Consider the following 22,394-nt stretch of genomic DNA (forward strand, 5'->3'; position numbering starts at 1 on the left):
TCTACTGCCACATGTTCTCTTTTGGAGGGCTGGCAGCATTAACTCACTTCCTCCGAGTCCATGTCATTCTGCACCCACCCTGGCCTGTGACTGGACAGTATATAGAGAAGGAGCACAGTATAGAGCTTGTTTCTAGGTCACTCGGTTTTCTCTTCCTATCAGCATGCATCTAGTCAGCATATAATCCGATTGGCTCCTCGTGCTGCATCTACCTCCCACACATCAGCTCTGCTGCACAGTAAAGTGCAAGAGGATGATACCAGATCATATTCCGGTACTTAGCCTGCGGGCATTTTAAATATTCCATGCCTGTAATGTGGGCACAGCCTGTCAAACACTACTAGCGATAGTAAAATTGGTGTTCACATTAGCCATACACTTGGCAAGATAAAAATCGGAGAATAGTCGAGTAGACATGGTGGATAAAAGTCTATGCTGCAAAAAAAAAATAATGTAGACAAAAAGTTTATTTTAAAATGTGCCATATTATTTAAAGTAGATGTAAACCCTCACTTATACCCAGTGAAGTGAACAGCCTCAGATGATACAAATCTCCCTACATAAGTTTTACATGTACATCTGCTGTCTTTCCCTTTCTACACCCTTTGAAAAATGCAGATTGTGTTAAAAATCTTTCTTCGTCTTTGATCAGTACATGGGGGTGGGTGGGGAGACTGGACTTACACCGTGTGTGAACTGATTGGAGAAAAGGATCACCCCCCCCCCCTCCACTTAGGTACAAAGAAGCATGCAGAGCCGTTATCTGAAGAGACAAGCTCCCCCCGATTATCTCCCTCTAAACTCCCTCCCCGACACAAATTTTGAGCTCATGTTATCCAATGTGTAGAAGTGACTGCTGATAACAGAGAAAAGGAGAGAAATTACACTTCGAGTTTTGGAGAGAGATGAGAAAGCACAGCAGATATATGTGCTTTGATAAAATGTCATGAATGGGGTTTACAACCATTTTAAGATTTGAAAACCTTTATTAATAAGCTTCTGCTTAAAGAGGTTGTAAAAGGTACATGTTTTTTCACCTTAATGTATTCTATGCATTAAGGTGAAAAAACATCCGACGATTAGCGCCCCCCCAGCCCCCCGTTTTACTTACCTGAGCCCTCAAAAGTCATGCGTGAACGTGAACGTGCTGCCTTTTCGGCTCATTCATTGGATGATTGATAGCAGTGCAGCCATTGGCTCTCGCTGCTGTCAATTAAATCAATGACGTGACGTTCCGGGGGGGTGAAGCCGGGTGATACAGTCGGCGTCTATGGCTGCCGACTGTATCACGGGAGCACACCCGCAAGCTAACCCCCTTGGAAGAGCGCTTCACAGAAGGGGGTTAGCTCTTGCGGGGAAGAGCCGAGACAGCAGCCGAGGGACCCCGGAAAACGAGGATCAGGGCCACTCTGTGCAAAACCAACTGCACAGTGGAGGAAAGTATGATATGTTTGTTATTTAAAAAAAAAAAAAAGGAACCTTTACAACCCCCTTTAAGAAAAGTGTCTCTATGCACAAAAACAAATAAATAATTCACCCTCGGTCCCCAATCAGTGGCTGGAAACCCATATGTGGATCAAAAGCTCTAATATTTCTCATAGACCCTCATCAGAGTCTTCAGCTATGAAATAACCTCCTGTAATGTGAATGCTAAAAATACTTATTAGGCGACAAAACCAAGAGAAGAGAAAAAAAAAATCTGTAAAGTTTCAACAAAGTTGCATGACAAGTCATTCCCAGTGGGGTTTCTTTTCACATTTTCTTTCCCTAATTCATGTTTTCCAATGATTTCCATTCATATATGTATGACTTATAGTCGCAAAAGCAACTTTAAAGTAGTCCATATACTACTTTGGTCCGACTTTCTTGCAACTTAAAGGACATAGACTTCAAATGGTAACCCTCAAAAGTTGCATTAAAGTCAACAGTTATCCATTATCACTGGTCAAAGTCGTATCCAAGTTGCACCCATCCAAAGTTTCATCAAAGTTGCACTCTGAAGTCAGCGCAATTTTGGAGTCGTACTAGTGTAAACATAGCCTAAATTAAAAGCCCCCATGCATCTTTTGCATGCTAAGGCCTCATGCACACCAGGCATAAAAATGCTGCTTATACAGGCAGTATTTCTTTTTAGCTTGTAGAAGCAGCTCTGTTAGATAGGCCATGCACATTTACAGGCTGAAACAAAAAAAAAACACACACACACAAATCGCACTAAAGTTTCTGAGAGAAGTTTTTGGGCAGAAAATAAATAAATAAAAATGTGTGACGTTTAGGTGTGTAAAGCATTGTGTACATTATTTTTATTTTTTTGGGGGGAAAATGCTTAGAAATGCAAAACGCACTGATACACAACTAAATGTATGTACAATATTGCTCCATAGGAGCGTTTTTTCTGCTGCTTTTTTTCTGCCAGAAGTTCTGGAATTTTTTATTTTTTTTTTCCTGTCTAGTGTTCATATATTTTTAATAGGGAATTTTTGATGCTACCAAAGTAGGTTGGGGAGCTCTTATTTACAGCACTGGATACAATCAAGCATAAAGTTAAAAAAAAAGAACAGAAGACGAGGAATCAATAATGGTAAATAATGGTATAGCTTTTGATCTCTCTCGGTGTATATGCCATTTTTCCACTACTATCCTGTGAATTTGATTCTCATCTGGCCCAAAGGCAAAAACACTAGCAACTGTATTGTATTGTTTTAAACATCCATCAGTATCTGTACAGCTCCCGGACAGCGAAGAAAGAAAATAAAAGATGTTCAACAGACCAAATAATCCATACAGTCAGATAAACATTTTAAAGTCATCATTAGTACTTAAAGAAAGTAACACTTTTTATAAATTTGTAACACCGATTTATAAATTTGTCTCCAAGCTTTACAAAATAGAATTGAATAAATAAGCAAAATAAATCAAAAATAAAAATAAAACTAAAGCTTTCTTTTTAGTTTAGACTGGCTTAAAGCTTGGGTCAGTCTATTACCACCAATGAGATTTCCTACTATAGAGACACAACAGGAAAGAGTAAAAAGGAAAAAAAAAAAAAAAAGGGAAAAATACCTTTGATAGAAAACCAAACAAAAGAAAAATGTCAATTCTGTGATAGAGAAAGAGCAGACACCTTGGATTCCTACATATACACTTTCTTCCAAGAAACGTATAGCATGCACTAAACAAACCTCTGTCCTAAACGCAAAAACCATTACATCAAACACAAAGGCTGCCATTGCTGGATCTTGTAATTTTTAGATTCCTGGCTTGTGCTATGGCTTTACTGCTTAGTCAGTGATCCAAAGCTATATTGCAGCCAGTGTAGTGCCTACCCTGTTTGCTTGGTGTCCGATTACCTAAAGATGTATTGGCACTAGATATGTGCGATTCGCTTCGTAACAAATCAACATTTGGATGAATTTTTTGTTATTTAACCACTTCAGCCCCAGAAGGATTTGCTCCCTTAATGACCAGGCCATGTTTTGCGATACGGCACTGCTTTTTTAATCGACAATTGCGCGGTCATATGACACTGCACTCAAAACAAAATATCTGCAGTTTTTATTTTTTGCACTATAAACAAAAAAGGCTGATAATTTAAAAAAAAAAAAAAAAAAAAAAAATGTTTTTACTTTGTTACAAAACATATCCCAAAAAAAGGAAAAAAATATATATTTGTGTGTGTTGGGGTTAGATTTAGGGACTTTTATTTGTTATTGTTTGCACTGATAATGGGGGAAATCTGTGATTTTTAGTGGGACTGCGGAGAGATCTGATCCCAAATAACACTTTTTGGGGACCAGTGACATTAATACATTGATTAGTGCATTTTTATAGCACTGATCAATGTAAAAATTACACTGGCAGGGAAGGGGTTAACACTAGGGGGCGATCAAGGGGTTAAGTGTGTTCCCTGGGTGTGTTCTAACTGTATGGGGGTGGTGGTCTACCAGGGACATGACAGAGATCGCTGTTCCTGATCACTGGAAACAGAAGATCTCCGACATGTCATTTGGCAGAACGGGGAATAGTCTTGTTTACATAGGCAGTTCCCCATTCTGCCTCTGTACACCGCGATCGCAGGTAGTGGGTGGACAGAGTCCGCCAGACCTGCGGGCACGCTCCTGCAGCATGCTACACGCTACAGAGAGTGCCAACCTGCCGCCGTATAATGACAATGGCTGGTCAGCAAGCAGTTAAAGATTTGGATCAATTGTAACGAATTTCAACAAATCCAAAAGAAATGACAATAAATGGCAACAAAAATAATTTGTTTGCAACTTCGATGTGCATGTCGTATATTACGATTGCCCATAGTCAAAGTTATAAAACATCAAAGTCTCATGAAAGTCGCATTGAAGTCGCAATGCAAAGTGGCACTGGAAGTCGCAAGACTTTGTGGTACCAGCAGTGTGAACCAAGCTTCAATGTTTAAAGCATCCGAAATAACATAATGAATAAATCCAAATTAGATACGGTTAGGAACAACGAATATGAAAAAAATAAAAAATAAATCATTCTAACATAACAAACATGAGGGGGGGAAAAAATGACCGACTTAACAAATAAATCTGAAATTAAAATCGATTTTTTTCCTTATGTACATCACTAATTGACACCACATGATGGTTTTGGAAGCCAAGGAACTAACACTTTATTAAATAAAAAAAAAATCTAAGCAGTGGATGCCATATTTCCATCATGACAAATTCACATAGGAAATCTCTTTGCACAGACCTGTGTATCTATCTGTGCTTAAAGCGGGAGTTCACCCATTTAAAAAAAAAAAAAAAAATCTCCCCTTAGCTTCCTGCTCGTTTTGTCTAGGGGAATCGGCTATTTATATTAAAATATGAGCTGTACTTACCCGTTTTCGAGCTGCATCTTCTTCCGTCGCTTCCGGGTATGGGTCTTCGGGAGCGGGCGTTCCTTCTTGATTGACATTCTTCCGAGAGGCTTCCGACGGTCGCATCCATCGCGTCACTCGTAGCCGAAAGAAGCCGAACGTCGGTGCGGCTCTATACTGCGCCTGCGCACCGACGTTCGGCTTCTTTCGGAAAATCGTGACGCGATGGATGCGACCGTCGGAAGCCTCTCGGAAGACTGTCAATCAAGAAGGAACGCCCATTCCCGAAGCCCATACCCGGAAGCGACGGAGAGGATGCGTCTCGTAAACGGGTAAGTACTGCACATATTTTAAAATAAATAGCCGATTCCCCTAGTAATAACGAGCAGGAATCTAAGGGGGAAAAGTGCCCTCTAAGGGTGAACCCCCGCTTTAAGTCCTTGGGGAGCACTATCACAACACTTTGCAGCTCTCTCCACACAGCCACAAGTTAAATAATTAGTGTGCTTACTTATTTGTACTCCACAATTATACAGCCTGCTTTTTGCATGGTGTACATTACTACATATTGCACTCCAAGTGCAATGTCTATTTTTTGTGATGGATACCACCTTAAGGATTAAAGCCATCTCCACTACTGTATATAGACACATACAATCTTATATAATTGCAAGAACATCCAAAAGCATTGTTGGCACTTAGCGACTTTCTACAGGCACATGAATTTTACCTTCTTGCATAAGAAGTATATATTCCTTATTATCATAATTCATTAGGTTATGTACTGTCTTTGGGGGTTCTTCTTCCAACAGCTGTATTAACTCCGGTTCACGCTTTTTCAGGGTAGCCTGGATTCCTATGTTTGGACTGAGCATCTCTGTGTTTTTGCATCATTTATTTACACTACATTGTCAAAAGTATTGGGATGCCTGCCTTTACACACACACACATGAACTTTAATGGCATCTCAGTCTTAGTCCGTAGGGGTCAATATTGGGTTGGCCCATCCTTTGCAGCTATATATATATATTTATATATTGTACCGTTTCTATTTATCAAATAAATAATTTTTTACATTAATACTTGCGTCCGTCCATAGTAGCCCCCTTTTTGTTGTCCCCAGAGGCACTATTCTTTACCCCTCTGTGGGATAACACCCTTCTGTTTTGTATACAACAGATTCAACTCTTCTGGGAAGGCTATCCGCAAGGTTTAGGAGTGCGTTTATGGGAACGTTTGCCCAGTCCTCCAGAACCACATTTGTGAGGTTAGGCACTTATGTTGGATGAGAAGGCCTGGATCGCAGTCTTTTTCCCCCTGCCTACCCAGGCTAATTTTCAGCGCTGTCACTTTTTGCATAATTGCGTGGTCATACAATTTTGCTATTAATTGCTCTTTAAAAATGTGTTCTGCAACATTTCCTTCGTGAAAATAACCCAAATCAGTGTATAATTTTTTAGTCTGTAGGAAAGTTATATACAAACTATGGTATATATAATATACTCCCTAAGGGTAAACACTTCTAAAGGGGATGCCAACACTGCAGCTTTTCACATCAGAATCTTGATTTTTGGTTCCCCCTTAAAATCCATATCAGACCTGTGATTGTTTTTGTTTTTTGTTTTTTGTTTTTTTTTGTTTTTTTTAAGTACAGTGCCTTCTAATTATATCTGCAAGTCTCACGTTTATCACAAGTCCAAAGCATAGACCTTAATAGTTCACGTTTTAGGATATTGAGTGAAGCCATGAAAATGAATCTGCCAAAGAGAAGAATAAAGCCCTTATTTGTACGATTTGTGATGGAAGGCATGCAGAGAAGATAGACTGTGCTTCAAACTGGTTTAGTAAAGGTGTTTTTGGGTTTCTTTCAGCCCACCTTAAAATCTATCCAACAGGTAACAATAAAAAAAAAAAAAAACACTCCTATATTCAAAAGCAAGTTGAATATAGGAGTTATATACTCCTCGAGTCAATATTTTATTTTTTACAAAGATATACTTTGTTTGAACAATACTTAAAGTGATTCTATGCATTAAGATAAAAAGCCTTCAGTGTGCAGCAGCCCCTCTCAGTACCTCTGATAATTACCCAAGGTACATCTAGATCCAGTGATGCTGCAGGAGTGTCTCAGCCGTCCAGGACTCCCCTCCACATTTGCCGAGACAACGGTGTGGCACGATTGGCTCCCACTGCTTTCAAAGTCAGAGAGCCAGCCAAAGAGGAGAGAAAGGGGGTGGGGGTTGGGCCGCAGCTCCATGTCTAAATGGACACAGGGAGCCGTGGCTCAGCTTGGGTGCCCCATAGCTGCTTGCTGTGGGGGCACTCAACAGGATAGAGGGACCAGGAGCACAGAAGAGGGACCCGAAAACAGGTGGGTCTGGGCTGCTCTGTGCAAATCCACTGCACAGGTCAGGTTATTATAAAATTATTATTTTTTTGCTTGGGTGAACAGAGTCTAAAATTAAGAAAAAAAAATTGCACAATATTTGCCAATAGAGCGGTGGATAATCACCAGGATTCTAACTTGTTTCGCCATTAAAATTGTGTGTTCCATTGACTTGTTTTGTCATGAAAATAGTGTGTTCCATACTTAGCAGTTAATCTTTCTTATTCATCTTTGGGAGTGGATCCGTGAGTTTCCATGCCACTGTTTAACTGAAAAGCCTTGCTTGGACAATAGATAAGCGCTACAAGCACATCGCTCATTAAAAGGGTTAGTTCATCTTTATCAAAAAGCACACTTTGCTGTCTCATGTAGATTTAGCACACTATACCTATCTTCTAGTCAGGGCTCCCTTGCAGTTCAAAAACTGTAGCCCTAAAACTGCATTAAAAAGAAGCCTTCCCAAAATCTTTTACAGCTTGTGATGGGACCAGTGCCCTCCAATGTTACACGAGAGATTGCTATCCTGTTCCTTTGGGTCGCACATGAGCAGTGCTGTCCTGTTGGGCTGCTGAGGATACATCTGATGAAACCAATCACAGCGAAGGAGTTAAACATCTTACATTCTCACTGACTTATTATTGAACATGTATATCCAAAATTATTTATCATTCACAAAAGCTGAGCATTTGTAAAAACAGACTGCAGTATAAAAAAAAACACAACAAAGCAAACATTAAAGATCAAACGAAACAGATGGAATTTTCTTGTAAATTGTTTGGAAACAGAGAATTGTAAAATCAAAGTCTTGTTATCTTGCACTACATTAAACAGAAGCTATAAATGTAAATCATCAAAAAAATTAATATTATTAGTTAGCAACTATAATCCATTAATGAGATTTTCCAGCAATTTCAAGAATAATGGTAATGTATCTTGTTTATAGTTTGATGAAGGATTCACTTAACATCTGAAGTCAACGTTCAAAGACAACTAACAAATTATCAAATAAACCAGTGGTTAGAGGCCATAAAAGAGAAAAGAAAAGCATGTGAAGGGAAACTGAAATGGTTTTCGTTTATTACATCTTAATTTTTCTTTTGAAAGTTTAATAGTTTATAAACTGGTATTTTAAATTCTTAACTTTTTTTTATTTTACAAATGAATACTTAAAACGGGGGTTCACCCTAAAAAAAATTCTAACATTACATTGAGCCGAGTTGTGATAATGACATTATGCTGACCTTTTAAAATTTCTAGCCGTACATACCGTTTTATCTATATTTTCACGGCGGCTTCCGGGTATTTAATCCTGCGGGACTGGGCGTTCCTATTCACATGCTAATTGATTGACATGCTTCCCACCGTCGCATACAGCGTGTCACAAGTTGCCGAAAGAAGCCGGACTGCGAGTTGGCTCTATACGGCGCCTGCGCACCGACGTTCGGCTTCTTTCGGCAACTCGTGGCGCGATGTATGCGCCGGTGGGAAGCATGTCAATCAATTAGCATGTGAATAGGAACACCCAGTCCCGCAGGATTACAAAAGAAAGAAATTTAAAAAGGTCAGCATAATGTCATTCTCACAACTCGGCTCAATGTAATGTTAGAATTTTTTTTTGGGTGAGCCCCCACTTTAATACAAGAAGCAACTTCCATGCCCCATTCATGACCAGTTGTCTGACTAAGGCAGAGAAGAATGTTGGAGGCGTGTCCCTCACGTGTGCACTACATGAGACTCTGACGTTTTTAGTCATACTCTAGCAGTAAAACAGCTATTCAGAACCCAGGTGTGCACTCGGTACTAGCGATGACCTCAGGCATCCTTCAAAACTCATCTCTTGCGCTCTTTTTTTTTACTCCACTGAGCTTTGGGTGGTCATTCTTGCCCCACAGCTCGTGCAAAAATGACCAGCCCGAATCACAATGGAGTTAAAAAAAAAAAGTGCAAGTTTAGTCTCCTTCTCCCCATCAGCTGGGGTAAATAAAAGACATGTATCCAATATTTAAGATTTACCTTACAAACTTTGGAAGAAAGTGTTTTTGCATAAAATATTCTAAAGTTTGTAAGGTAAAATCTTAAATATTCAAATTCCTATTTCACCATTTTCAGCCAGCTGGGAGAGTAGATGCGCTTGGGCAACCTCCAAATGCCTAATCGCAAACTAAACTCCGATTTACTCCATTGAGGTTCAGGCAGGTCATTCCTGCCTTACAGCCCGTCTTCTTTGTTTGCGTGAGTTGTGGGACAGGAATAATCAGCCCAAAGCTCAATGAGGAAAAAAAAAAAGTGCAGAGTTCAGCTTGAGGATGAGTTTGGAGGATGCCCAAGCTCATAATTCACCATCCCAGCTGGCTAAAAAGGGTAAATAAGAAAACTATAAAATATTAAACTTTTGAATAATTTATGCAAAAAACACTTTTTTCAGTTTTCTTTCAAGGGAGCCAATAGACCAAAAAACAGAACTAAAGCAAAAAAACTTGGTTTTTCATTTTGGAGGGTTATAACCTGTATATTTTTTGTGTGTGCTATTGAAGAGATGTGCCTTTACTTCCTGTACCAGAACCAAAACAGAAAGTGATAAAAAAAATCCTCAAAAATTAAGGGGGGGGGGGGTCAATGGTTATCACCTGAACGAATGTTTTTTTTTGGATGGAGGAGGATGTATACAACCCCTTGTAAACTATAAAAAAAAAAAAAAAAGTTAGTTGGATGGGATCCAATCAATATAGGATTATAAAAGCAGGACCATCTGGAAAAAATATATATTTAAGCTCACACAGACATTTAACCATCCTCTCTGATGAAGATGTAGATGTCGCCATACGATGCCTTGTTGGCCATTGTGTCCAGTGATGTCAGTCACATAATAAGTGCCCCAAAAAATAATTACCCAAGCCTTTGCAGAAAATAAAATATATTTGCAGTGCAAAACTGGGGAAATTGCAGTCTTCTGTATTTACAGGGTATGGCGAAGCTATATCAAATTCATCCAAATGCATTTGTCGAGTATTTATTAAATTTGTTCACAGCTTATGTTAAGTGATAAATTTGTTATTTACTCTAGTCATAATAGTATACCTTATTCTGTTTATATTCATTCTTCCCCAAATCTGCAGCTGCTTATCTCCGGAATACCTGACTGCCGATGATAACAGCTCTGTTTGCATGCACTAGCTGTTAGAAATTCTGCACTATTTTACACCGCTCCCAAAAGGTCTAATTTTGCCAAGAACATAAATAACAGATGGTACCAGTAAATACATTTTTAAACACAAGTCTGCCCACTGGAAATTTCTAGACAGCAAGGTTTAGAAAAGAAAATAAGTACACATTTTGATTTCAGGATTAAAAAAATGTATTCAAATTAAAATATTGGGAGGGGGGCATGGGAGATGTGACTCAAAAGTACCAAATCCATTTACACACAGAGCCATGGTTTGGCCACACCTCTCCTAATTTGCTCACTGGCTGTAATTGACAGCACCAGAACCCAAATGGCTCGAGCTGCTGCATCAGCCAATGAACAGCAAGAGCCTTTAGAACCACTTTAAAGACAAAGATATCAAGTCAGCATCAAACAGACACCAGGTAATTTTTAAGTGGTTTACAAAGGCTGAAGGTTTTCACGCCAATGCATTCTCTGCATTCAAGTAAAAACCTCCTGAGCGCAGCTACCCCCCCCCCCCTTACATTTACCTGAGCTCAATCTCGATCCAGCACTGAGCACATAGCTCTCTCCCTTCTCATAGGCTCAGAGACCGTTGCATTGGCTCCCACTACTGTCAATTACAGCCAGTGAGGAGGGAGCAAGGGGGTGAGGCTCAGCCTGCACTAGTGCCCCATAGCAAGCTGCTTACTGTGGTGGGCACTCAGCAGGGGGAAATGAACCAGGAGCGTCGGTGGGGAAACCGAAGAGGATGATTGGGGTAAAAAAAAAAAAAATTAGATTAGATTAGATTTTATATATATATATATATATATATATATATATATATATATATATACATATACACACACACATATATATATATATATATATATATATATATATATATATATATATATATATATATATATATATATATACACACACACACACACACACATACATATATTTTTTTCTTCATTCAATCACTTTAAAGTGATCAGCAATGGACATGGTTATCTTAAGGCAAACATGTGCCATTTGACTCGCGTTGATAAAACATATAGTTGCCTTCTTTCACCTTGATCTACCTCTATAAAAATGTGTCCCTGGGCTATTTGTCACACTACCAAATTTTTCCAGCAAGGCCATAATTTTCTAATATTCAGTATGACACTGCGGCCAAAGTATCACTGTATTTACCAAGTCCTGTGCATAAATGTTATTTAACAGGGGAGGGAACATGTCGTCTTAGCATTAATCTCTATGGGACCATTACAAGAGGCTGACCAACTCCAGCCAAAACTTTTTTTATTTTGGAATTTGTATTGAACAGGGAAATTTGGAATGTTAGCATTTCAACTCCACAAATTTCTAAATATCCTGTACCAAACAGGCATAAGGCATCACTTATAAAAATAGATTATCTCCCCAAAAGCAACCAGAATACAAAGCTTGCAACCCTTACCCACTTTACTAAAAAGATGCAAATGTTTCATCCGATTTCTGATCCAACAGGTGACAGAAATTTGTGCAAATCTACGAAAGAGACACAGGCAGCAACAATCTTAAAAGGTTCTACATTAAAAAAAAAAAAAAAAGAAACACACACACACACAAATCTAGGGGAGGTCATAGAATGTGCAAGTGACCTTTCTGTGCTCCAGGCCACCCATATGATAGCACCAACTGGTAGCCATGAGAAAGAGGGCATGCTTCAGGGACATAAATTGGGCTGATATTACTAGCAAAAGTCAGCAAAACACCACAAAGCATTAAATATGTTTACAAGATAGCAGCACAAATCATCCATGGCTTCAAATGGTTGCTACATGATATTTGTCCTCAAAAATGGTGTAGGAAAGTCAATAGCATAACATTACTCAAGTACTGGTATACAACACAAAGACATACCATTGCCCTACAGAAACAATTATTGAATCAACAACTTAACAAGCTGCCACTAAATAAACCCTTCAAAGATCGAGTTAAAAAAAAAAAAAAACACACATTTTGAACTTGGACTTTGCCACACAGGATGCAAAGTATGTCAATTAAGGTAACAAAGAGGAACAATCATCTGAAAGAATGAATCTAGAACACTGCATTTAATTAACTGTGCGTTAGGAGCAATTAATAAAATAAAGCCAGTAACAGCATGCATCCAGCACTACCAAAGTATGTGCTCTGCAACATTTTTTAATTAAAATGAAGTTCCAATAATTAGTACAATTAAACAATTTATTACCAAAAAGGAAATAATGCTTCATGTCAGCTTAAGGTCTTGATATAAAATCAACAATGCCAAAGTATTAACATGACAATGAATTGCTAAAGAGTTTTTGTTTTGGAGATGAAAGATCGTAAAAACAAAAAAAAAAAAAAACACAAAACACCGGTAATGCAATTGTATAATGCACTAGCATGCATCGTATACTAGCACATTATAAAATAACTTACCTTAGAACAGAGCCCTCACCGCCGAACATCTTCCCCTGTCTTTTCTGGGTTCGTGGGCTCCGGCGGTATGAGTGGCTGAACCCACGATGACGTCACTCCTGCACATGCGTGTGGGAGCCCTTGTTTCCAGGACAAAGCTCTGAAGGTCCGGCACAGTAGGCCAGACCTCAAGAGCGCATACGCCGGTGACGTCACCGGCTGCATTCGGGGTGAATAGCCCCTAAAACGGTGCAGGTCTAGGAAATATATTTTTTTTTACCTACAGGTAAGCATTATTATAATAAGCTTACCTGTAGGTAAAAAACACAAAGCAGGCTTTATTAACGCTTTAAGGTAAAAATGGTTTTAACTTTAGAACCACTTTAATGTTGAATACACATTGATGCTGATTCAATGCCAAAAGAGTATCAGGGACATAACCCAAATGCCAGGGTGTGTTCTTGGATTGTTGGACAGTTCTTGGAGAATGGTGAATATGCACCGGGGCAGCAGGAAGAAGCGTAGTATCCACCATTGTTAGGAGAAAAAAAAATACATATGAAGAAAATATTGACCTCATTCTGAAAATACTATCTGCATTTCTGTCTCTGGAGTCAGAACACCATGCAGCACATGAGAATCAGACAAGTGACAGAGTTCCTTACCTATGCTTGTTCTGGTTCAGAGATTCAGAAAGCTTTGGAGTCAAATCAGTAGCATTATAGGTAGTCAATGACAAAGATGGCAGTCTACATATATCTTTAATGACAAGTTTATTTTACATTCAGTATTCCAGGATCCCCCTCTTAGGTTTTCCTAGAAAAGGCAAGACATCTGGTCTAAGCAATGCTCAGGTAAATTTTACTGTCACAAAAACAGAACGCAGGTGATATTCCAGACATGATGCAAAGCAGTACCAGCACAGAGAACATTGGGCCAGATCCTCAAAAGAGATACTCCGACTTAAGTGCTGTTCAGTCTGTGTGTAACTTTGGAAACGATCCTCAAAAGGCTTTTTCCAAAGTTACACAGAAGATCCGGCATGTGTAATTGATTTACACTGCCTAATTTTAGGATGCAGTACCGCATCCGCCGCTGGGGGCATTTCGAGTCGAAATGCCGTTGCTAGTATGCAAATTAGCACTTAAGGCGATCCACAAAGCTTTCTAGCTTCTTTTTTGCGCCGTAAGTGTTATTTTGCAAGTGTAAAATTAGGGCTCGTTTTACAAAGTGTAAAGTTAGTCACACCTTGTAAAGGCCCATTGCAGCGACGGCATTTGGTATACTTTCCCGAGGGAGAACTCCATGCCAATTTTCAAAGAAAAAATCGGCATGGGTTCCCCCCCCAGGAGCATACCAGGTCCTTAGGTCTGGCATGGGTTGTAAGGAGACCCCCCCACGCCGAAAAATTGACGTAGGGGGTCCCCCTACAATCCATACCAGACCCGTATCCAAAGCACGGTACCCGGCCGGCCAGGAAGGGAGTGGGGACGAGCGAGCGCCCCCCCCCCTCCTGAGCCGTGCCAGGCCGCGTGCCCTCAACATGGGGGGGTTGGGTGCTCTGGGGCAGGGGGGCGCACTGCGGGCCCCCCCACCCCAGAGCACCCTGTCCCCATGTTGATGAGGACAGGACCTCTTCCCGACAACCCTTGCCATTGGTTGTCGGGGTCTGCGGGCGGAGGCTTATCGGAATCTGGGAGTCCCCTTTAATAAGGGGGCCCCCAGATACCGGCCCCCCACCCTAAGTGAATGGATATGGGGTACATCGTACCCCTATCCATTCACCTGGAGGCAAAAAGTAAAAGTTAATAAACACACAACACAAGGCTTTTTAAAATATTTTATTATTCTGCTCCGGATGCCCCCCCTGTCTTCGTTATTAGCTCAATTACCAGGGGGGGCTTCTTCTTCCGCTCTCCGGGGGTCTTCTTCCACTCTCCGGGGGTCTTCCGCTCTCCGGGGGGGCTTCTCCGGACTCCGGGGGGGGCTTCTTCCATCTTCTCCCCTCTTCCGCTCTTGACTCGGCGAACCCCGGTTCTTCTGCAGCTCTCCGGTGCCTTCTTCTTCAGCGCTGGCTGCCTGCTATGTTTGTGTGTTAGCTCGATTTCAAACAGGCAGCCGGCGCGGTCTTCTGTGGCGTCATCTTCTTCTCTTCTGTTCTTCCGATGTTGCCTCGTCGCCTGTTGTCGCTGTAATGATGGAAGCGCGCCTTGCATCACATTTATATAGGCATCACCGTCCCATCATGCTCCGGCAGGTACCCACGTGGTGGGTGCACGTGGGTAGGCACCCACCATGTGGGTACCTACCGGAGCATGATGGGACGGTGATGCCTATATAAATGGGATGCAAGGCGCGCTTCCATCATTACAGCGACAACAGGCGACGAGGCAACATCGGAAGAGGGGAGAAGAACAGAAGAGAAGATGACGCCACAGAAGACCGCGCCGGCTGCCTGTTTGAAATCGAGCTAACACACAAACATAGCAGGCAGCCAGCGCTGAAGAAGAAGGCACCGGAGAGCTGCAGAAGAACCGGGGTTCGCCGAGTCAACAGCGGAAGAGGGGAGAAGATGGAAGAAGCCCCCCGGAGTCCGGAGAAGCCCCCCCGGAGTCCGGAGAAGCCCCCCCGGAGAGCGGAAGACCCCCGGAGAGTGGAAGAAGACCCCCGGAGAGCGGAAGAAGAAGCCCCCCCTGGTAATTGAGCTAATAACGAAGACAGGGGGGGCATCCGGAGCAGAATAATAAAATATTTTAAAAAGCCTTGTGTTGTGTGTTTATTAACTTTTACTTTTTGCCTCCAGGTGAATGGATAGGGGTACGATGTACCCCATATCCATTCACTTAGGGTGGGGGGCCGGTATCTGGGGGCCCCCTTATTAAAGGGGACTCCCAGATTCCGATAAGCCTCCGCCCGCAGACCCCGACAACCAATGGCAAGGGTTGTCGGGAAGAGGTCCTGTCCTCATCAACATGGGGACAGGGTGCTCTGGGGTGGGGGGGCCCGCAGTGCGCCCCCCTGCCCCAGAGCACCCAACCCCCCCATGTTGAGGGCACGCGGCCTGGCACGGCTCAGGAGGGGGGGGGCGCTCGCTCGTCCCCACTCCCTTCCTGGCCGGCCGGGTACCGTGCTTTGGATACGGGTCTGGTATGGATTGTAGGGGGACCCCCTACGTCAATTTTTCGGCGTGGGGGGGTCTCCTTACAACCCATGCCAGACCTAAGGACCTGGTATGCTCCTGGGGGGGGAACCCATGCCGATTTTTTCTTTGAAAATTGGCATGGAGTTCTCCCTCAGGAATGCATGCCGCTGTCATTTTTTTTTTCCCCGACGCAACTTTAAGCCGTCGCGATCCTCAAAACTCGGCGTAACGTAACTTCGCGCATGCGCAGTACGGCCGACGCGCATGCGCAGTACGGCCGGCGCGGGAGCGCGCCTCATTTAAATGGGACTCGCCCCATTTGAATAGGAACGCCTTGCGCCGGCGGAATTTTAGTTACACAGCCTGAATTTTCTAGATAAGTGCTTTGTGGATCAGGCACTTAGGTAGAAACTTTAAGCCAGTGTAACTTAAATTGGATTTTTTAAGTTACGTCAGGTTTTTGTGGATCTGGCCCAAAGTATGCAAAACATTATGCCTTGTCTAGTCATGTTTCCTATACAGACCGATAAGAAAGAAACAACGATAAAAATATAGTATTGTAGAAGCTTTGCCTTGATCCATCTGAAAGACCTGAGTGGACAACCAAGACCCATGGTACATAAGGAACAGCAACAAAGAGGGGTTGATTTACTAAATTATGTGCAAAATCTTGTGCAGCTCTGCACAGAAACCAATCTTCATCCAGGTTTTAATTACCAAAAGGTTAATTGAACAAGCTTACTCTAGAATCCGACTGGCTACCATGCACAGCTGCAGCAGGTTTTACACTCTCCAGTTTTATTAAATCAACCTATCAGCTATAATTTCTCATGCCACCTGGATGTTTTTGCAGCTGCTTCAAGTGCCATCAGGTTTTTTTTCCCTGCCTCTAAGCTCCCCTGCATGTTAGCCTATATGTCCATACACACAAACTTTTGGAGCGTTTAGTAGCATGGGCTTAGGGGCTTTTAGAAGCAGAAGAAGAACACCACTGCCAGTGTGTCCAAGAGCAGCAGAGTTTTGACAGAAAAAAAAAAACCGCTTGACGTGTATAAACGCGGCTAAACACGTGTTAATGCTAGACGCGTTTAGCACTTGAGCGTTAATTTCAATGGCCAGAAGAAATTATTCTTCCTGCCAATGAAATTAATGAAGGCCCAAGCGATTGATGCCTGTAAAAGCTTCTAAAAGCGTTACACACTTTTACAAGCATTAGGTGTTTTTTCTGCCAAAACACTGCTGCCAGGAGGAAAATGCTTCTAGGAGAGTTTGCAAAACATCCCATGTTAATGGGGCCTAAAAGATGGCAAATCCTTCCACGTTTGGCCCAGTTATGAATGGTCCAAGGCTACTAGAATGTGCAGTCACTTTGTCGCAATCCATCTCTCCTACTCGGCCACCTACTCAGACTAATGGTTTTCCCAGGCAGGTGCTTCATAGCACCAGAAAAAAAGCAATATAGGCACTCTATCAATTTGACAGATGCTATACATGAAGGGTCATCCATGACAACAACCCAGCTTTCCTTCAGAGAAGATAGACCAAAAAAATAAAAAAAATCTACTTAACACTGTTCAAATACTTTTCTCCTTAAAAATCCTTAGTAATGTAACAAACATAAAAATACATGGTTTTCCACCCAGAACCTTCAGGATAAAAAAAATAAATAAAAAAAACGAAAATAACATACAGAAGCGGCTCAAATCAACAATGACCGAAACAAAGCTTTTCTGCTACAAAAAAAGGCTCGTCTTATTAGCATGGAGATTGAAACGTCTGCATTTCTTTGCTAAAATGGTATATCAAACACAAACCTGGGAGTAGACGACAAAGGCACCTTATACATTTAACATGCAGATTGATAATGAAATGTAGCCATCTACATAAATTCAGAAGCAGATGGCAGTTGCACTTTTCCCAAGCGCACGACGGCTCTTTCTTCGGCTTTGTGTATGTGGGTCACTTGCTTGATTAGATCTCAAGTGGCATACCAAAGGGACTTCTAATACAAACCTATCCTAGTTCAGAAGCTTGCCCTGCTGTTAATTCATGCATCAAGTTCATTATTGTTTAGGGAAATTGAATTTCTAGTTGCTCACCACACAGCCTAAAGTAGCATATCTTTTGTGTTTTATAACTGCACAAAACATGAAAAGGTCTCTACTTTCCCAAAAACAAACACACACATACTGTACTTTTATTGTACACATAATGAGTTTACGATCTGACTGCTGTTCTGAAATAAATAGTCCACAACGGCAGCACTGCACTGTAGCACAGAACATGTGCCAGTGGCCTCCTATAAAGAAAATCCCATTAAAAGTGTTTATTTACTTTCATTAGTTTCCAACAACACAGGCCAGTTGGAATTCACCTTAAGCAGCCAACCAAGACAGAAAGCAGAGATCCCTTTCAGGCCTCATCAGCACCGCTATGCGTTTTGTGAACGTGGGCACACTAACCACGTTAACTAGCCTAGTTTATTTTTCCTGATAAATTGCTTTTTTCATGAAAATTCAACCAAAGAAAAAAAAAAAAACAGCAAAATGTTAACAATGATTCTACAGAATGCAAGAAAACTGGTGAACACCCTACACTCTCCCAATCCCCCTGACCTCAGTCTTCCTTTGTGGGTGATGAGCTGTCATGGCCCATGCAACCAGTGTAGCAGCCAGGGGTTTTAAAATCACCACTTTTCCCACCCTTCTTTCTGCAGTGTTTCCAGGACTTGAGTGATCCTCTGTGCCAGCACTAACATCTGATCCGTCCCCGAAGTCCCGCAGAATAAGAGGATAGAAGAGCAGCGATTTGAAATCCCTGAACAGCTGCGCTGGTTGTGTGGACACTGACAGCTCATCACCCACGGAAGGCAAGTACAGTGGGGACCGGGGGTTGGGAGGGTGTAAGGCATTAGATCACCCTTACATTTTTTCCAAAAAGGGGAGCTCAAGGCTCGCAAAACACTAAGAAAATCGGGCAAACATTTTCGTACACTTTTCGTATAGTGTGTACGCAACTTTTGACAGCCAATTCTGAATTTTCGTATGAAAGTTCCCAAAGGGACAAACTCGCAAAATTTCCCATATAGAAACAGATTTAACGATTTTTCATTAACGTGTACTGTTTTCGTACAAGAAAATATTGTTTAGGAAATCATTTTCTATGGCTCCTTTCACACAGGCTTTTCGATCAGGTCCGCCTATTGGTTTTCAGGTGGACCCGATCGGACCCTCCAGTTCACTCCTATGGAGCGGCTGGTGTCAGCGGTGACATTTCCATTGACCCCTGCTGCTATCTGATCCTGTCCGCGAACTCAAGACGGATAATGACCCTATTTTCCATCTGTTTAGCGGATCGTTTCAGTACAGTGAGCAGAGACATACCTGCCATCTGCCTGCTCAGCGGGGATCAGTGGATCAATCCCCCACTGAACAAGCCAATGTGAAAGGACCGTATTTCTGCAGCCTGTGACATTAACGTGCATGTCTGAAGAATTGAAGAACTGGAACAACTTATCCATCGTACCAATGACACACATGATACATTTAGAGAAACATGGGCCTGCTGGACTCACTACAGGGAATCTTTGGTCTCGGTGGACCCCCCAGCCCCGACACCTCCGCGGCTTGGCTTTCCGGGCACTGATTTATGTATACCTTGCACAACTGAGCTCTACTTTCCCCCCTGGATCTCTCCCCCCTATTTTTTTTTTTCTCATCTCCTCTTCCCAACTCTCCACCTCACTTTCTGCTCAACCCCCGTGCCCTAGGGCCTCACTCCGTCCACAGATAGTTCCCTGTGGGGTGGGTGGGTGGTGGGGGGCCCGTTTGGGCTCGTGGCCATTTTTACATTCCAATATGTTGTCCTTTCCTTTTTTAAAGGTTCTTGTCAATACCTAACCCGTTGCCTTCATGCTGTATCTGTATTGTTTGCACGATTGACACAGTCTGGTTTTGTTTGTTTGTACCTGCCCTTTTGCCTTACGTAATGTACTACTGGTTGCATCCAGTACTGGAATTGGTTGTATTGCTTGCTGAATACTCAATAAAAATATTTAAAAAATAAATAAAATAAAAATACACCAACAATAAGGAAAGCCGACAGGCAGAGGAAAAAAGAAAAATAAATATATATATATATTAGTAGTAAAAGTTCATTTTTTGATATATATTTTTATTATAAAAAGTAAAACAAAAAAGAACAACATAAAACCAGTACGATATTTGACAATGTTTTTGATAAAACTAATGCATTAATATCTGGTTCAATGGATGTAGTAGCAATTCTCAATGAACTCTCAAGTTGTTCAGATATTTTGTTTCTAATTTTGCCCTACATGTGCTTCATCCTTGAAAGCATTTGCTCGCATATATAGGTTCTGCCAAAAAGTGATGACATGAATAAGTTGTGATTGTGAAGAGTGGGGTATTTTTCTTTTGGATGATAAAACTTATAAAAATTCCAGTAAAGAGACACTGTCAATTTCTTTGACCGCATGTGTTTGTTAAGTGTAAATTAACTAAAAAAATAAACATTTTTAATCAAAGGTTACAATTTTGTGTTAGGCCACAGGTTGGACACCCCTATCTTAATGCATTCTCTCACAAAAACACAACCATACATAGGAATGTGTGTATGCACGTTGTTCTAAAATCCAAAGGAGTTTTAGCATTAACAGCTACAAATTCTTATCATGAAAGCAAAATACATTTTAATTAGTCAAGAAGCACCATTTGCCTTTGTTCACAATACACAATAAAGACTTTAGAAAGTAAGATGCACAATCTTATTCTTTTTAGATGTCTTATTGACCCATCATTCATTTAAAAATGGGATTAGCCTCTAAATGCTGTTATTCCCTAATGAACCTACAACAGTTAAACTTGGTTTTATAGTTTTTATATTCTTTAATCAATGCATTCAGTGATCAATGGAAATCTCACCGGGGTGTACAGAGAAAGACCTTCTGCATTTTTAGGCTTGTGGTTAAGCTTTTCAAGTGAATGCACAATAAAAGACCAAGAAAAAAAAAAAATACATACATATTTAATAGAATTTTTCATGCAGAGACCTGGGGTTCTTTCAACCTAAAAATCGATAGAACAATGTGTTTTATCTTGGAGAGTAAGTAAGAGAAAGGCTGAGCAGGGAAACAGGCTCCGAGTACAAAAGGCATGGTTTAGAATTAGTGAAAACCAAGTGAAAGAAAATTTTATGTGAATACTGTTTGTTTCTCTAATGAAAGACAAGTTAAGCTCAGATTGATAAACTAGTATACTGTCAATTCACTTCTACAGTAATTTTACTATATACACACACACACACACACACATACATATATATAATATAAACATTTTAAAAAGAAACGACACCTGCATACCTATTTAAATTATTCATAAAACGACCAGGAGGATGGCATAGACAGCTCAATCTCTGTATTTGAGGACGATACTAAGCAAGCAGGGCAATAACTTCTCTGCAGGACCTTGCAAGTAGAGCTGAAAAAATGAATGGGGTGGGCAACTGCATTAAAAAGGGGATTAACTCTTGAGATAAAACAATAAATTTCCCACTCTACAAGACTCTGGTCTGGCCACACCTGGAGTATGATGTCCAGTTCTGGGCATCAGTCCTCAGGAAGGATGTACTGGAACGGGAGAGAGTCCAGAGAAGGGCAACAAAACTACTAAAAAGGGACTGGAGGACATTAGTTATGAGGAAAGATTACAAGTACTGAACTTATTCTTCCTGGGGAAGAGAGGCTATGATTTCAATGTACAAATACTGTACTGGTGACCCTACAATAGGGATAAAACTTTGCTGCAAAAGGGAATTAAATAAGACACGTGGCCATTCACTAAAATTAGAAGAAAAGCGGTTTAACCTTAAACTGCGTAGAGGGTTCTATAGGCGCCTTTCACACGGACGGCTGTTCTGCCGCAGTTAAAAGCATGTTTCTTTCTTTTGAAATTCAAGACTCCAGGCACAGCGATCGGCTGCATTTGTATACTGCGATTAGCTGCGTTTACATGTAGCTACGTTTAGCTGCGGTTGGCCATTATTGTCATCCCCATAGCAACCGTTTTATGTTGATGTGCTTCCTGTTTTTTTCTTTTGTTCACGCTGCTATTCACAGCTGACACAGTGCACTGCGATTACCTGCAGTTATGTGCAGATAGCTGCGCGAAATCGTTCCTGGACACAGTCAAATCTATTTTTTCTATCTGCACCAAAACGCATATAATAAAAAAGCAGCTAAACGCAGTGTGTGAATGGGGCCATAGGAAAGCATTGTGTGCTTTCAGCTGCGGTAGAAAATTATAAAATCCGCACCTAAAAGCACCATTCTATCCGCCCGTGCAAAAGAGGCCATACTGTAAGAAACGTCAAGGATGTGGAATTCCCTTCCACAGGCAGTGGTTTCAGCGGGGGGCATCGATAG

The 22,394-nt window shown here is 41.3% G+C and overlaps 1 protein-coding gene across 1 annotated transcript in view; it reads right to left on the reverse strand.

Annotated features, from left to right (window-relative positions):
• The window catches only part of TMTC2 (transmembrane O-mannosyltransferase targeting cadherins 2), a 357,678-nt gene that overhangs the window by 311,507 nt on the left and 23,777 nt on the right, over positions 1-22,394 (reverse strand). The window lies entirely within an intron of this gene.

Source organism: Rana temporaria, chromosome 3 (genome assembly GCF_905171775.1).
Source record: "Rana temporaria chromosome 3, aRanTem1.1, whole genome shotgun sequence".
In the NCBI taxonomy this organism is placed as follows: Eukaryota; Metazoa; Chordata; class Amphibia; order Anura; family Ranidae; genus Rana; species Rana temporaria.